Source organism: Peromyscus leucopus, chromosome 6 (assembly GCF_004664715.2).
Source record: "Peromyscus leucopus breed LL Stock chromosome 6, UCI_PerLeu_2.1, whole genome shotgun sequence".
NCBI classification, from domain to species: domain Eukaryota; kingdom Metazoa; phylum Chordata; class Mammalia; order Rodentia; family Cricetidae; genus Peromyscus; species Peromyscus leucopus.
This window is the reverse complement of record NC_051068.1, coordinates 93,603,657-93,620,903: the sequence shown is the minus strand read 5'-3', so window position 1 is coordinate 93,620,903 and position 17,247 is coordinate 93,603,657. Positions and strand designations below refer to the sequence as shown.

General features: G+C 37.9%; 1 pseudogene; it reads right to left on the bottom strand.

Moving 5' to 3' along the window:
* Positions 1-8,903: 8,903 nt before the first annotated feature.
* The window catches only part of LOC114700442, a 29,451-nt pseudogene continuing 21,107 nt past the window's right edge, over positions 8,904-17,247 (bottom strand).

The window sequence follows — 17,247 nt, the reverse complement described above, 5'->3', positions numbered from 1 at the left end:
GCAGAAAACCTTTTTCTGTAAAGAGTTGGCTATCAACAATGTAGACTTTCCTATCCACTCAGTCTCTGTCCCCACTACTCGGTTCTGCCAACGTTGTGCAAGAGCATCCACACACAATATGGAGAAGATTTAGGTGTGGCTGTGCTAAGATACAAGAACGGAGGGGAGAGATCAGGCAGGGAGTAAGAAAAGGAGGCAAAGAGCCTTTGCTCTATCATCCAGCAGGAAGTTCTTGGCATGGTAATACTTGGATGACCAAAAGTGACCCCCCTCCCTTTTTTTTTTCAGTGTGTATATCCAAGCCAACATGAAGTAGTGAATACCAGAATGCTCACCTCTTATATCATCAGCAGGAACTCATCTAGCCCTTCATTCGTAGATTGGGTCTGTTTTTTTTTTTTTCCCACTTCATTGTAATAATAGTACCTGCAATCTGAGTTGTTATAAAAACATATAACACATCCTACTCTAGAAGGGAGGATTCGAATGTATATTTTTCTTGTTAACATAATTTGGAAATTTTAAATCATCAGTAAAATACCAGTTTAATAAAATAATTACCTGAGATAATGTAATGATTAATAGTGATTGTCTGATTCCCAGGGTCCAGAATCACCTAGAAGATGGACCTCAGTTATAAATGTGAGGGATTACCTAGCTTAACCTAGCTGAGTGGAAAGGACCACACACAATGAGGGAAGGACCACTCACTCCATGGCCTGAGCTCCTGGACTGACTGAAACAGAGACCGTGTACTAATCATAGTATCTATCTTCCTGTGTTTCTTGACTATGGCTGCAATGTGATCACCTGCCTTCATGTGTCCATGACTGCCTACCATGGTTCTGTGAGCCAAAGGAACCCTTTACTTTAAATTACTTCTATTGGGTATTTGGTATGGTGTATTATTCATCTTCAGTGAGATGAGTACTAACACAATTAACAAAACACAGAATCTGACCCAACATTGCAACTTAAGAAAATTAGTTGATGACATATTGTGACATGAAAGCCTCAGTCTTATTTCTTCATGGTTCCTGGATGCTGTTTAAAATGCCCCACTGTTCAGCAGCAGGGCATTGTTATAGCAAGGTAATAAAATCAGAGGGCTAAAGTAAGGTTTTCTTATATTTACAAAAAGACCCGTTCATTTTTATTCTTTTTTTATAATTTAATTTAATTTTACATATTAGCCACGGATTCCCTTGTTCTCCCCCCTCCCCTCCCATGTTATATGTCATATGTCAGTCTTATTGATTCCATTGTCACATGTGGTTTTTATGCCAGTGCCAAGCTGTTTTATTACTGTAGCTCTATAGTAGAGCTTGAGTCAGGGATTGTGATGCCTCCAGAGGTTGTTTTATTGTACAGGATTCATTTGGCTATCCTGGGTTTTTTGTTTTTCCATATGAAGTTGAGTATTATTCTTTCCAAGTCTGTGAAAAATTGTGTTGGGATTTAGATGTGGATTGCATTGAATCTGTAGATTGCTTTTGGTAAGATTGACATTTTTACTATGTTAACCCTGCCTATCCATGAGCATAGGAGATCTTTCCATTTTCTGACATCTTCAATTTCTTTTTTCAGGGACTTAAAGTTCTTATCATATAGGTCCTTAACTTGCTTGGTTAGTGTTACCCCAAGGTATTTTACATCATTTGTGGCTATTGTAAAGGGTGATGTATCTCTGATTTCCTTCTCAGTCTGTTTGTCAATTGTATATTGGAGGGCTACTGATTTTTTTTTGAGTTGATCTTGTATCCTGCTATGTTGCTGAAGGTTTTTATAAACTGTATCAGTTCCTTGGTGGAATCTTTGGGATCACCCAAGTATACTATCATGTCATCTGCAAATAGGGAAAGCTTGACTTCTTCCTTTCCAAATTGTATCCCCTTAATCTCCTTATGTTGTCTTACTGCTCTGGCTAGAACTTCAAGTACTATATTGAATAAGTATGGGGAGAGTGGACAGCCTTGCCTCATTCCTGATTTTAGTAGAATCACTTTGAGTTTCTCTCCATTTAATTTGATGTTGGCTGTTGGCTTGCTATAAATTGCCTTTATTATGTTTAGAAATGTTCCCTGTATTCCTGATCACTCCAAGACCTTTATCATGAAGGGGTGTTGGATTTTGTCAAATGCTTTTTCTGCATCTAGTGAGATGATCATGTGATTTTTTTTTCTTTTTAGTTTGTTTATATGGTGTATTACATTGATGGACTTTCGCATGTTGAACCACCCTTGCATCCCTGGCATGAAGCCTACTTGATCGTGGTGGATAATTGTTTTGATGTGTTCTTGGAGTCTGTTTGCCAGTATTTTATTGAGTATTTTTGCATCAATGTTCATGAGGGAGATTGGTCTGTAGTTCTCTTTCTTTGTTGTATCTTTGTTTGGTTTAGGAATCAGGGTAATTGTAGCCTCATAGAAGGTGTTTGGTAATGTTCCTTCTTTTTCTATTGTGTGGAACAATTTAAAGAGTATTGGTATTAACTCTTCTTTGAAGATCTGGTAGAATTCTATGCCTAAACCATCTGGTCCTGGCCTTTTTTTGGTTAGGAGACTTTTAATGACTGTTTCTATTTCCTTAGGGGTTATTGGACTATTTAAATAGTTTATCTGGTCTTGATTTAACTTAGGTATGTGGTACCTATCGAGAAAATTATCTGTTTCTTTTAGATTTTCCAGTTTTGTGGAACAGAGGTTTTTGAAGTATGACCTGATGATTCTCTGGATGCCTCATTGTCTGTTGTTATGTCCCCCTTTGCATTTTTTATTTTGTTAATTTGGATATTCTCTCTCTGTCTTTTGGTTAGTTTGGATAAGGGATTGTCAATCTTGTTGATTTTCTCAAAGAACCAACTCTTTGTTTCATTAATTTTTTTATTGTTCTCTTTGTTTCTATTTTATTGATTTCAGCTCTCAATTTGATAATTTCCTGGCATCTATTCTTTGAGGGAGACTTTGCTTCTTCTTGTTCTAGAGCTTTCAGGTGTGCTGTTAAGTCACTAGTGTGAGAATTCTCCAACTTCTTTATGTGGGCATTTAGTGCTATGAATTTCCCTCTTAGCACTGCTTTCATAGTGTTCCATAAGTTTGAATATGTGGTGTCTTCATTTTTGTTGATCTCTAGGAAGTCTTTAATTTCTTTCTTTATTTCTTCCTTAACCCATTGGTGATTTAGTTGAGCATTATTCAGTTTCCATGACATTGTAGGTTTTCTGTAGTTTTCGTTGTTGAAATCTAACTTTAAACTATGGTGGTCTGATAGAATGCAGGAGGTTATTCCAATTGTTTTGTATCTGTTGTGATTTGCTTTGTGGCCAAGTATGTGGTCAATTTTAGAGAAGGTTCCATGGGGTGCTGAGAAGAATGTATATTCTTTTTTTGTTAGGATGGAATGTTCTGTAGATATCAATTAAGTCCATTTGAGTCATAACATCAGTTAAGTCCTTTATTTCTCTGTTAAGTTTCTATTTGGAAGATCTATCCAGTGGTGAAAGTGGGGTGTTGAAGTCTCCCACTATTAATGTGTGGGGTTTTATATGTGGTTTAAGCTTTAGTAATGTTTCTTTTACATATGTGGGTGCCCTTGTGTTTGGGGCATAAATGTTCAGAATTGAAACTTCATCTTGGTGGATCTTTCCTGTGATGAGTATGTAATGCCTTTCTTGATCTCTTTTGATTGATTTTAGTTTGAAGTCTATTTTGCTGGATATCAGGATGGCTACACCCACTTGTTTCCTAAGACCGTTTGATTGGACAGACTTTTCCAAGCCTTTTATTCTTAGGTAGTGTCTATCTTTGAATTTGAGGTGTGTTTCTTGTATGCAGCAGAAAGATGGGTCCTGCTTTCGTATCCATTCTGTAAGCCTATGTCTTTTTATAGGAGAATTAAGTCCATTGATATTAAGGGATATTAATGACCAGTGATTGTTCATTCCTGTTATTTTTTGGTGGTAGTGTGTGTGTACTTCTCTTTTGGGGGGTTTACTGCAATGGCATTATCTATTGCCTGTGTTTTCAAGGGTGTATCTGACTTCCTTAGGTTGAATTTTCCTTCTAGTGCTTTCTGTAGGGCTGGGTTTGTGGATAAGTATTGTTTAAATCTGGCTTTGTCTTGGAATATCTTGTTCAGTCCGTCTATGATGATTGAAAGCTGGGTATATTAGTCTAGGCTGGCATCCATGGTCTCTTAGTGTCTGCATTACATCTGTCCAGGTCCTTCTGGCTTTCAAAGTCTCCATTGAGAAATTGGGTGTTATTCTGATGGGTTTGCCTTTATAATCACTTGGCCTTTTTCCTTTGCTGCTCTTAATATTCTTTCTTTATTCTGTACGTTTAGTTGTATAATTATTATGTGGTGAGGGGACTTTTTTGGGGGTCTAGTCTGTTTGGTGTTCTATAGGCTTCTTGTATCTTCATAGGCATTTCCTTCTTTAGGTTGGGAAAGTTTTCTTCTATGATCTTGTTGAATATATTTTCTGTGCCTTTGAGTTGGTATTCTTCTCCTTCTTCTAACCCTATTATTTGTAAGTTTGGTCTTTTCATGGTGTCCTGTGGGGCATTTTACCCACCAACCCCACAGCTTCCCAGAGTTTTGTTGAGTGCGAGCAGCAGGAAATATTAGATAGAAGGATTTAGAGTGGAGAATATTGCAGAGATAAACAGATAGAAAATAAAGGATAGCCTCGAGAGGGCCTGGAACCTATTCCAATGGGTCCTGACTGTCTCTGCCCCAGGGTTTTTATAGAGATGCCAAGGGGTGGAGCAAAAGACCTCCTCCCCCAGCACAGCCAAGTGCAGACCATCTCAGACACCTGCACTCAGGCCTGTGGTCCTAATCATCCTCTATTCGGACCTGCTGGGTAAAGCCACGAGGAACCTGAGAACAGGCTCCCACAGTGTCCCAAATTTCTTGGACATTTTGGGTCATGACTTTGTTGGCTTTAGTGTTTTCTTTGACTGATGAATCTATTTCTTCTACCGTATCTTCAACGCCAGAGATCCTCTCTTCCATCTCTTGCATTCTGTTCGTTATACTTGCATCTGAAGTTCCCATTCGTTTACTCAGATTTTCTATTTCCAGCATTCCCTCTGTTTGTGTCTTCTTCATTTTTTTCTATTTCCCTTTTCAGGTCTTGGACTGTTTCCTTCATCTGTTTCATTGTTTTTTCATGATTTTCTTTCAGGGATTTATTGTTTTCTTCTGCTTTATTTGTCCTTTCCTCTAGTTTTTTATAGCTTTCTTCCCATTTTTTGTTTGTCTTTTCCTCAATTTCATTTGTAATTTCTTCTATATAAGCCTCTACCCTCTTCATGATGTTATTCATAAGGTTGCTTTCTTCTGCTTCTTCCATTTTGTGATGTTCAGGTCTAGCTGTTGGAGGAGGGCTAGGTTCTGATGATGCTGTATTGCTCTTCATTTTGTTGTATGTACTTCTGCCTTGATGTCTGCCCATCTCCTTGTGGATTCATTCTTGATCTTATCAGCGCTCTTGGTCCAGACAGAGCTGACAGATTTAGGAAGCTTCTCTCTCTTGTCCAGATGGGAGCTCCAGGGCAGGAAGGGAGCTGGGCGCTGGTCTCTAAGTCTCAGGAAGTGGCTGGAGTCTCAGGCAGATGGGCATGGGGACAGGGCATGGAGATTGCAGGGTCTGCCGGGGGTCTCAGAGAAGGGGAACCTTCCAGGTGGGGATAGAGGGGGTCCTGCCCAATGGCCAGAACCTGGGCCAAGTTGGGAAGGTCTTCCCTGGAATGGATGGTGCCCAGGGATGGGATCTAGGGGCAGGCCTCTCTGGGTCTGAGCCCAGGCACTCACCTCTTGTCCAGATGGGAGGTCCGGGGCAGGATCTCATTTTTATTCTTTTTGAATTTTAGGAAAAAGAAGACACTTAAGACTACATTTATAATAAGATACAAATATAAGAATTATAATATTTTAATATTACATGTGTATGTGTATACACACACACACACATATGGGGAATGGGGGATGGGAAATGGGGAATGGGGGAATGGGGAAATGGGGGAATGGGGAAGAATGGGGAATGGGGAATATATATATGGATACATATAATTTTACCTTTATGCATCTATGTAAAATCTAGGATCCCAATATGAGAGAAAAAATATGCTATTTGTCTTTCTGAGTAAATGTATTTTATTTAACCTGATTTTTTCCAGTTGCAACCCTTTTAAGCAAAAGACATGATTTCATTCTTCCTTGAGAATGCATAAAATATCTTTATGTGTGTATGCTACGGTTGCTTCTCTCATTCCTCTGCTGATGGACATCTAGGCTGATTCTATACTAGCTATTGTGAATAGTGTTGCGATATACTTGGATGTGCAGGTGTCTCTATAGTCAAATGAATTAGAATCCTGCTGGCTTCACAGGAATGTATAGTTGGGAGTCATCTGGGAATACTATTTTTAGTTTTTGGAGTAACTTCCATAATGTTTGGGGGTTTTTGTTTTGGTTTTTTGTTTTTATATCTTTGTCAAAAATTAGGTGCTTAAACCCAGGCTCATAGGGGCTCACAGAGACTGAACCATCAACCAGGGAGCCTGTATGGAACTGACCTAGGCCCTCTGCTTACATGTAGTTTTGTCTTTTTTGGGGACTCTTAACAGTGGCAGGGGCTGCCTCCAACTCTGTTGCCTGCTTTGGGGACCCTTTCCTCCTACCAAGTTGCCTTCTCCGGCCTTAATAGGAGGTGCCTAGCAACTTGATATACCATAGCTAGTTGATATCCATGGGAAGCCCACCCTTTTCTGAAGAGAAATGGAGGAAAGGGAGCAGATGGGGCAGGGGAGAGGGGAGGTCGTGGGAGGGATTAGGCAGAGAAGAGAAGGTCGTTACAGCTGTGTGGGTTTTATTTTCTGTGTCTTCCATGTTACTGTTTTGATGTGTGTCTGGTTTGCATTATTGTAGCTTTGTAGCAGGATTTGAAATCTGGTATTGTGAGCTGGGCATGGTGGCACACACCTCTCATCCCAGCACTGGGGAGGCAGAGGCAGGAGGATCTCTGAGTTCAAGGTCAGCATGGTCTACAGAGTGAGTTCCAGGACAGCCAGTGCTATACAGAGAAACCCTGTCTTAAAAAAAAGAAAAGAAATCTGGTATTGTGATCCCTCCAGCACTGTTGATTATCCGCTGTCTTTTGTGTTCCCATTTGAATTTTAAGTTGTTTTGCATTTCTGTGAAGAATGACATTAGGGTTGTTTTTTTTTTAATGAAGATTGCATAGAATCTGCAGATCACCTTTATTATTGGAGCCATTTTCACAATGTGTATATAAAGTCTGCCAGTTAGTAATTGTGCAAGTTATTTCTCCAGTCTTTTTTTTTTTTTTAATCAATTTCTTTCTTTAGTGTTTTAAAGTTTTTTATTAAAGAGGTCTTTTACCTCCTTGGGTAGGATTTTGCAAAGATATTTTATTTTTTGAGGCATTGTGAATGGGGCTGCTTTCTGGGTTTCTTTCTTGGCATGTTATTTATTTGTCTATAGGAAGGCTACTAATTTTTTAATGCTAACTTCATATTCTGTCACTTTTGTTGAAAATGTTTGTCAGATCTGAGATTTCTCCAGTGTAGTACTCAGTCTAGTCTGGCTCCTGATTTTGGTAGAATATTTCGAGTTTTTCCACATTTAGTTTGTTGTATATAGCTTTGGTTGTGTTGGAGGGCATCCTTTCTGTGCCTCGCTTCTTAGAGTCTTTCATAATGAGATGCTGAAAAATCACGGGATTTCTATCCTTAAATTAACTAGCGTGGTGTAGTACATTTGACTGACACCTGCTGAACCAACTTTTCTACCCAAGAATAAAGCTCACTTTATTGTGGTGAGTTATCTTTTTGATACGCATTTGAATTTGGTTTGTGGTTATTTTATTGAGGATATCTCCATCCATGTTCATCTGGGATTTGGTCTGTAATACTGTAATTGCCTTTTTCTGTTGTGGCCTTCTCTGAGTAATTCTGTCATTGTAATGGCAGTATTCTTTCCTTTTTTTTTATTGTAGGTATTTTCTTGAGGAACATGTGTTTGTTCTTTCTTAAAGGTCTGGTATAATTCAGCAGTGAACCCATTTGTCTAGACATGGTTTCTCACTGTTGATTCATTCTCATTGTTTGCCCTTGTTAGGTTTATGTTGTTTGTGTTCTGTAGGCTTAATTATGGTAGGTAATATATGTGTAGAAATTCATCCATCTCTTCTTGATTTTTAATTTATTAGAGTTTAGGTTTCCAAAGCATGCTCTAATGGGTCTCTGATTTTCATTTTTGTCTCTTGCAATATCATTTTTTTTTCTAATTTTATTAATTTGAGTCTTCTGTTTGTTTTGGTTAATTTGACTAAGGGTTTATCAATTTTATTTATCAATTCTAAAAACCTCTTAATATGATTGATCTTCATGTTCTTGTTTCCATTTGATTGATTTCTACTGTGATCTTTGTTATTTCTTTCTATTCACTAATTTTAGATTTGGCCTTTCCTTGTTTGTTTAAATTCTTTAGGTGTAACAATTTCTCACACATGCATGATATGCACATGCATGCAATCTCAGCCCCACTGTCCCATTAATACTGTTCACTCTGATTTTTATTTTATTCTGTTTTTAAGACAGGATCTCACTATGTATTGCTGACTGGTCTGGAACTTGCTGTGTAGACCAGGCTGGCCTTGAACACACAGGGATCTACCAGTCTCTGCTTTCCCACTCTGATTTTTGTAATGCAGGCATCTCTTCTCTTGTTTTCTTACTCTCTGTTTGGTATTTTCCCGATCCTCAGTTTCTTACTTTTCTATTGTGTTTTTCCCTTTCTGCGACCTCATGGATATGTATCTCATTATTTTTGTTGTTGTTAAGCTTCAAAACAACAGCACATCTTCAATTCATTTAGAAATCAGCATCCAAGGTAAAAGAATTCTCTGTTGTACTCAGCCTCCCTCCCATCCCCTGAGAGTCACCTGCTTTCTTCCCAAAGAAGTTACTCTTCCCTTCCCTGGATGTATTCTCTGTGAAGCCAAATGGATTTTCTACTCTGAAAACTCTGTTAAAATCCAGACCCAGCAGAAGCAAGGCTGCCATGGATTCAGTGTGCAGCTTCATTAAAAAGCAATTCATCCCAGTGAGCTTCACAGCAAAGGCGTCCAGGAACCTCTGCTCCATTCTAACAGCACTGATAATTATTCCTTTTACTCTCTGCTCTGATGCTTTGTGTACCAGGTGTTTGGACATCAGGCAGCTAAAGTCACAGCGCAAACCTTAGTCTCTGCTAATAAGCTCATTGGAAAATATGCGGCTGGGCACCCATCCTTGTTTCTTGAGCCAGAACACTGATATGAAAGAACCAGAAAAGAAGATTCCTTTCTCAGTGTCAAGGGCTACAACATGTTCTCCGTAGCCTCATCTTCAATTGCTTGTTTTCTCCTCTAGTTCTTTCATGTCCCCCAACCAAGTACAGTCTGTCTTCTTCTCACACAAGGCTCCATTTAAAAGGCACTGAAGAGGAATTCCCTTTCTTTAGAGTCCTTATTGTGTTAGTGATGAGACTATCCATTTCTGAAAGTATGTTTTCTATGACAGTAAGCTTTTATATTAGAACTTCTTGGCTAAATCACCCCCCTAAATTTTCATTTATTCTACCATCACTGACTGCAAAGAAAGCCAGAACATGAGATATGTTAAAATTTGTCTCATAAAACAGGTAATTTTATATTAATCTTTTCTTCAAAATTGTCATGGCTGCTCTTGTGCACCAATGAATAGAGTATTATTTTGGGTCAAAAAAAAACCCTGAAAACCAATATTACCTCAGGCATGATGTACAAAAGGAACTACATGTAGGAAAGTCAATAACAGTAGAAGGTTCATCCAATCATGGTGATTTGCAAAGAGGCATCAATAACTTTCAGGGTGCGAACTGAACTGAATAAGGTAGGTAACATATCATCGAAAGAGTGCATAGCACAACAAGCTGCTCCCATAATGATGGCAGGAAAACAGAGATAGAGTGAGAAAGAGACCGGGTTCCACCATTCTCTTTGGACACACACCCTAAAACCTAAATCCCCTACTAGGCTCTATTGTTATAGTCTCATCATCTGACAGTGCCAAGCTGAGGATGAAACATTTGAGCCTACGGGAACATCCTACACATATAGAGTAACATAACCCTACTCTTCTCCCTGTGACTATTGGGAAATGAGGACCCAGAAAGAAATATGGTTAAATAAGATCACAAGGCTAAGACCCTATACGAGGAAGAGATGTCTCAAGTGTTGGGGTATAGTTATTTCCTCCAAATTGAAACATTTCTTCCTGAAGGGAAGAGAGAGACTTACAAGACTTGGGAAGTAAGCACAACTCTGACATCTCAGAAAGTTCCTGAAATTCGTGAGACTCATAAGGCCTCTTCCCAAGATTATAAAAGCAGTCACAATTTCCGAAGAAGGAAACTCCCTCAGCCAAGAGTCCTGAACAGTCATGTAGAGAGCTACCGAATACAGTTTTCATGAATTATTGCTCATGCTGGGATTGGCTTCACCATGGTGCTGCTGCCTTGAATCATCCATGGTTCTCTAAGTAAGCCTTCAAATATACTTTTTTTTTTTTTTTTTTTTTTTTTTTTTTTTTTTTTTTTGGTTTTTCGAGTTTCTCTGTGTAGCTTTACACCTTTCCTGGAACTCACTTGGTAGCCCAGGCTGGACTCGAACTCACAGAGATCCGCCTGGCTCTGCCTCCCGAGTGCTGGGATTAAAGGTGTGTGCCACCAACGCCCGGCTTCAAATATACTCTTATAAGTAACCCTAAAAAACTCAGTGGTTCACTAGGCTAAAATCATTTCTTTGATCTGTCCTTAGTGCCATATCTGGGGTAAATAGACATTTGTTAATATACAGCAATAAAAGTAATATAAGAAACACATAATGAAAAGGTCACATGAGGACAGGAAAAAAAAGATGGTATCTGAATACTATGAAGAGAAGAGATGTCGCACCTTAATTTGGGTCTTCAAGCCCCTGAACTGTGAGATATGTCATTTGATCTACCTGTCCAGCAATATTATGTTTTGGCTGTGGAAGAAACTAATGTCTGCTCTCCCTTGCTTCTTTCTTCCTTCCTTTCTTCTATCCTTCCTTCATTCTCTTAAAAAAAAAAAAAACTATTCTTATTTAGACATTTATTTATTCTCTTTCATCTCTCCTTTTCCATTTCCTTCCTTTCCTCTAAAAAAAAAAACCCAACTTCATTAGTTTTTATATTTGGGGAAAATATGTGTATGTGGGTTTGTTTTTTTGAAATAGTTAATTATATACCTGTGTTGTTTGTTAACATAAATGCTATTGTATGTTAAAAATTTTTCATTCTGTCTTGCTTTTTTATCACTGCACATAAGATTTTACATATCTATCAAGATTAATGAGAATATGTGTCTACACATTAGTCTTGAGTGATGTGCCTGTTTGTAGCATGCAGCCATAACACTCATGTAACCCTTCCTTCAGCAAAAGATAACTGGGTTGCTTCCAGTGCCTCTCCACCACTACAATGATTTAAGAAATAGCCCCATTCATTTTCAACTACTGTTTTGTATAAAGTGGAATCTCAGCAATACTAGATACTTTCATTTTTGTTAGGTATTAGCAGAATGCTTCTGAATTGTTACATTCTCCTATAATCTAACCAGCCAAGCCAGAGTATACCCATAATCTCTCCTTCCACCAGCATTTATTAGCTACTGTTTTATCCATCTGACAGGTCTTTGGGGATACATCATTGTTACTTTAATTTGCATTTATCTAATTACTAATGATTTTGAGCATCTCTTTGAAAGTTTATTAGTCCTTCGAGTTTCCTCTTCTATGAATTTCCTTTACATACATCTTTGGACCATTTTTCTCCTGGGGTTCATATCTACTTCTTGTTTATTTGTTGGAGACTCATGTATATTCTAGATATGGGTCTCAATGGTGCTCAGTATTGAATAAAAATCTTCAATGTATTGTAATCAATTACAGTCATTGTCTATCTCGTGATTCTATGGTGTTATGCTTTTCCACAATTAGAAAACTATTCTTCTGTGTTGTTTTTGTTAGCTTTATGATTTTCACATTTAGATACATAAGCCATATGGAGTCTTCTTTATAGCATTATCTGTTTTATTTTTATGTTCTAACAACAACTAGGAAATAAATTGTCTGCTTTCCATAATATCTTGGGCCCTTTCACTATTTATCAACTGTTCAAGTGCATACATGGTCAAACATATATATGGATATATGTATCTTTATAAAAATTTCTAGACTTCTATGATTTATTTTTATATCAGGTTATATAATTCCAGATGTAGCATATGACAATATCTAATAAAATAAGTATCCTCTAAGATTCTTTTAAAGTAAATTTTACTTCCCATCAGCACTCAAATTTTGAAATGATTTGAATGCATTCCTTTCTTCTCAAGTTTGTTCTAGGAATTACCTAGATTTTGTTTCTAAAATGACTAATGCTTCACTTATATTACAATTCAGATGAATGATCATGTATTAAAACATTATTACTTCGTTATTACTTTTTATGTGTAAGTTGTATATTTGGCTTTCATTGAATTTCAATTTCTCAAATGTAGGGAATGTTTTTTTATTCCAGGCATGGTGGCTATACCTGTACTCCCAGCATGGGAGAATTTATCATGGACCCAAGGCCAACCTTGGCAATATCCTGAACTCTAGGTCCTCCTGAAGGACAGAATGAGATAAAGGAGGAGAAGGAGAAGGAGGAGGATGAGGAAGAAGAGGAAGAAGAGGAAGAAGAAGAAGAAGAAGAAGAAGAAGAAGAAGAAGAAGAAGAAGAAGAAGAAGAAGAAGAGGAAGAAAGCATGCTCACATGCTCTGTTAGTTTTAATGCATTTCCCCAGGCCAAGAACTCATGTCATATGTAATCTGCTCATTTGTATTGCCTGTATATCTAAATTCTTTTTCTGAGCATGTAACATTGCCTAGAGTTACTGTTCAACAGGAAATTATAGATGGTTTCAAAGGACATCTTTGTGTTTGTGGTCCCTTAGGAATGGCTCAGAAACTTATTCATTAAATATGATAAGTACTTTGTAACGTATCAGAGTATTGATCTAGATTAATTTTCTGAGATATTATTATGGAATAAATAGAATCTGGGCAATGTCAAATTTTTTTATCGTTTATGTGCCATAGCAGCCTTCCTCATTTCACTTCTTAATTTCATTGCTAATGAATTTCCTATTATTGAGGCAACTTTCTATTTTAGAAGCTTAATTTAATATGACTTAGTGAAGTTCCATATAACCAATAAACTCAATTTATTGATATGTGTTATGTTTAGAATCTTCTATAATTTTGATAAGTTTTGTTTTTATATTTTATTAGAGTGGTTAAGCACACTGAATCAATAAGTTAAATTGCATTATAAAGTGTTTCGGGTTTAATCATAAAAACATTTAGACTTCATTTATTTCTGGGAATACTATTGACCACTTCCAAAATTTTAATGAACTATGTTCTCCTTTCATTAAAGCAATTTACTAAATGATATTTTGTTCTACAGTTACCCATTTACCAGATTCTCACATCTAGGTCCTAAATCATAGCTTGGATTTGTTGGGTGAAATCTTCCAATGCTGAGGTGGTTTGATTGAAAATGGCCTTAATAGGCCCAAGTGTTTGAATACTTGATCCCCAGGTGCTGGAATTGTTTGGGAAGAATTAGGAGGTGTGGCCTTTGCAGGAGATGTGTCTCTGGAGGTGAGCCCTGAGGTTTCAAAGCATCCCCAGAGTGCTCTGTGCCTTCACTTGAGGATAATGATATAAGCTCGCAGCTGTTCCTGCCACTAGGCCTCTGCTGCTCTGTCACGGACTCTAACCCTCTGGAACCACCAGCCCAATTAAACATCCTTTTTTGTAAGATGTCTTAGACCTTGTGTTTTGTCACAATGCTAGAAAAAAACTACTGCACATGCCTTTGATAAGCTCTCCCCTTGCTCTAGAATTATGTACTGAATTTGTTGTACTACATTTCTGATTTAAAAAATCTGGAATGGTTTCTCTTTGTAAATAGTTATTCAAATTTTAAGAACCAGCCCTGCATTTATGTTCCTACTCTCCAAATTCTGTTCTGTATTTGCCCCCTACAGCTTTTACTTTATTAATTTTTCCCTTTGTTTTTATAGTATTTTTTTAAAGATTTATTATGTATACATTGCAGAACACCAGAAGAGGGCACCAGATCTCATTACAGATGGTTGCGAGCCACCATGTGGTTGCTGGGAATTGAACTCAGGACCTCTGGAAGAGCAGCCAGTGCTCTTAACCTCTGAGCCATCTTGCCAGCCTTGTTTTTATAGTATTTTTTAAGTTTTATGAATTAAAAGTTTAGATAAAATGTTTTCATTCATTTATTCTTACTTAATAATGAATGAACTAAATTGGTAGATACCTATAATTACAGTTCTGACGGGATCCCATGCTTTGCTATGTGTCTGCTTTTCACTACCCCTATGTCCTAAGCATCAAATCTGCAGCTCTGATTCCCAGTTCAACCCAGCAGTTATCTAGAAAAATTTACATTGGCTTTGAATTCTCACACGAGTGGAGCAAGTTCTTCTACATGTTTATAATTAACTTCTTGCAGCATGGTGAGACAATAAACCACATAACACATTTTTCTTTTTTTATTTGCATTTTATTTAAGATTTTCTAATACACTTTGAAATTTAAAAGATATCAGTCACTTCCATGCAAAAGAATATTATCTGTGTTTCCAGAAACAAAATATTAATCAAATCTGGGAAATCATCTGTTTTGAAACCATTTTAATTCTCTACACAATTATTTGCCTTTTGCTGTTAATATTTCAGACAGAGAGAGCTATTTCTAAAACACCACAGTGCTGGCCAGCTTTAAGTCACTGCTGTTATTTTTCAATATGGGATTACTGTTTACTCCATTTAAGGCTGTTTTCCATTAAGATCTACTTAGTGGTAGTATTTCTGTTTTCATTTACTTTTAAGGTTATCGCCTTTCCTACTACTTTTAAATTTTCTGAGTTGCTTGAGGTACAAAGACAGCACTCTTGTAGCTGATATAGAATTCTGATATTGTTCTATTTTCATTTGAAGTTGACTTATTTATAAATAAGGGAATTCAGATATGCCCCATTCATTGTGTAATGTCGATGGCTAGTCTTAATTATAATGAAGTGTTACATTTTGGACCTTTTCTGATTCCTTGCTGTTTTCTTTATTTTATACCTCTTTTTATTCTTCTCTTTTCATTAGGTTTATTGGAAACATTATTCTGTAAAATGAGACTATAATATCTCCATCACAAATGCATTATGAGGTTTTAATTACCTACTATGAAGAAAGCATACTGAACAGTATCTGCTGCACTAAATATGCACAGGATGTACTTGTCATTTTTTTTTAATTTACCATCCATCATCATCACCATCATAGCTACTGTTGGGAGAAAATTCATAGACCTGCTCAACTTTGAGTCGTCTCTGAGTGTCTGGCGAGATGACCATGGAAGTTGTTAAATTTCCCAATAATGTGCCTAGCTGTTCGAGTTCACCTCATGTGGGAAGGTCTTTAATGCTACACGTTTCCTTCTGAAGTCTCAAAATGTCACCATGATTTTGGCCTTGACTGATGTTTTCCTTTTGTTTCCTTTTGCACGATGGTAAAACAACCACTTGTTAGAACAGCATCCTTTTTTCCAAACGCACCGTTTTCCCTCCTTTAAGGTCCCAAGGCCACCCCAGACTACTGTCCTCATCTGCCTTATTTTTCTTGAGGCTTTTGGTGCACTTCTGCATCTTCTTAGTTGTGGGCATAAGATGCCTCCTATCCTAGCTCCTGTCGCTTATCCCCTCTTTCATATTTTATTTCCATATAGTCCTTGCTCTTTAGAATTTTATGAGGTGTACAAAGTTGATGGCATGCATCTATTTCTGCTTCATTTAAGACTGTTTAAAATTTTTTCCATCTATTCTTAAGTACTCTGTTTTTCATATTCTTTATGGAAAAAGTCTCACAGCCCCTTATTATTATGTATCCTTGAGTGAAACGTTGGTGCTGCTTCCGCTGTATTTGCCTAGGAAAAGAAGCACAGATGCTTTTCCAATCCCCATTTATCTCCATGGCTAGTAATCATTTTCCAGACCTCGGGCTACAAGGCAGATGGAAGCAGCGCCCATTAGGATCTGATTTCCAGAGGAACGGTGAGACAGAGCACATGCCCATCTCTAAGCAGATGGACAGCAGAGCCACCGCAGTTCACAGACCCTATTTTCTGCTTTTCCTCTTGTCAGTACTATGCACCCTGAGGCACTATTCAAGCCCCTTTTCTGTGGCGTCTTTGGAGCAGGGAAAGGTCACTGGTGGTCAGCAAGAACCCATCCCTTACGGTACTCCAGTTTAGGGTGGCCCATGTACATAAACCTTCTAACCTCCCAGTCTAGCCACAGCCAAGAGCACCAGCTTTAGAGGAAAAAGAATTTGAGGAAAGTGTTTCCATCTCCCCCATGGGTCACGCCACTGAGTAGGTGTCATTTGGCCTCATCAGCAAATCACTCTTTCTCAGAATACTTTGTAACCGTATCATAGAGGGGAGCTGTGTCATCAACCCACCTGACTCCTTTCTACTGCATTTCAACTCTATCATGGTTCAAACTCCTGATAGGGAATATCGTGGATCCATGATCTTCAGAACAGATGAAGTTTGTCCTGATTTTTTTTTTGAGGGAGGGGGGATCGTTTGAATAGGCTTCTCAGCTGGAAGTCAGAGGGCAGGTAGAGTGAAAGCCTCATGCTCTGGCTTTGGTTGTCACAGAGTCTAACAGCACAGATACTCAAATATCTACTGCCTCTGTTGCAAACATCTAGAAGTTCCTGACAGCCATCTGGGAAATGTATAATGATCAGAATCCATACCCCTGAAATCTACAGTTACATTACAGAGATCATCCTGTTCCAAATACGGAAAGTACAGCTATCGTAAGAGTACTTAGGAAACTTAAGAATAAATCTCATGAAAGGATACAGCAAAACAAGTCGCGTGGCACTGGAGAGTTTTGCCTGGTACTCATGACAAACAAGCCTGGGGTTAGGTCTGTTCACGGGAAGATGTGGGAAGATTCTGCAGCCTCTTTTTGCACAGAGATAGAAAATGGCCAAGAACGCCAGATGGGAGTCAATGTC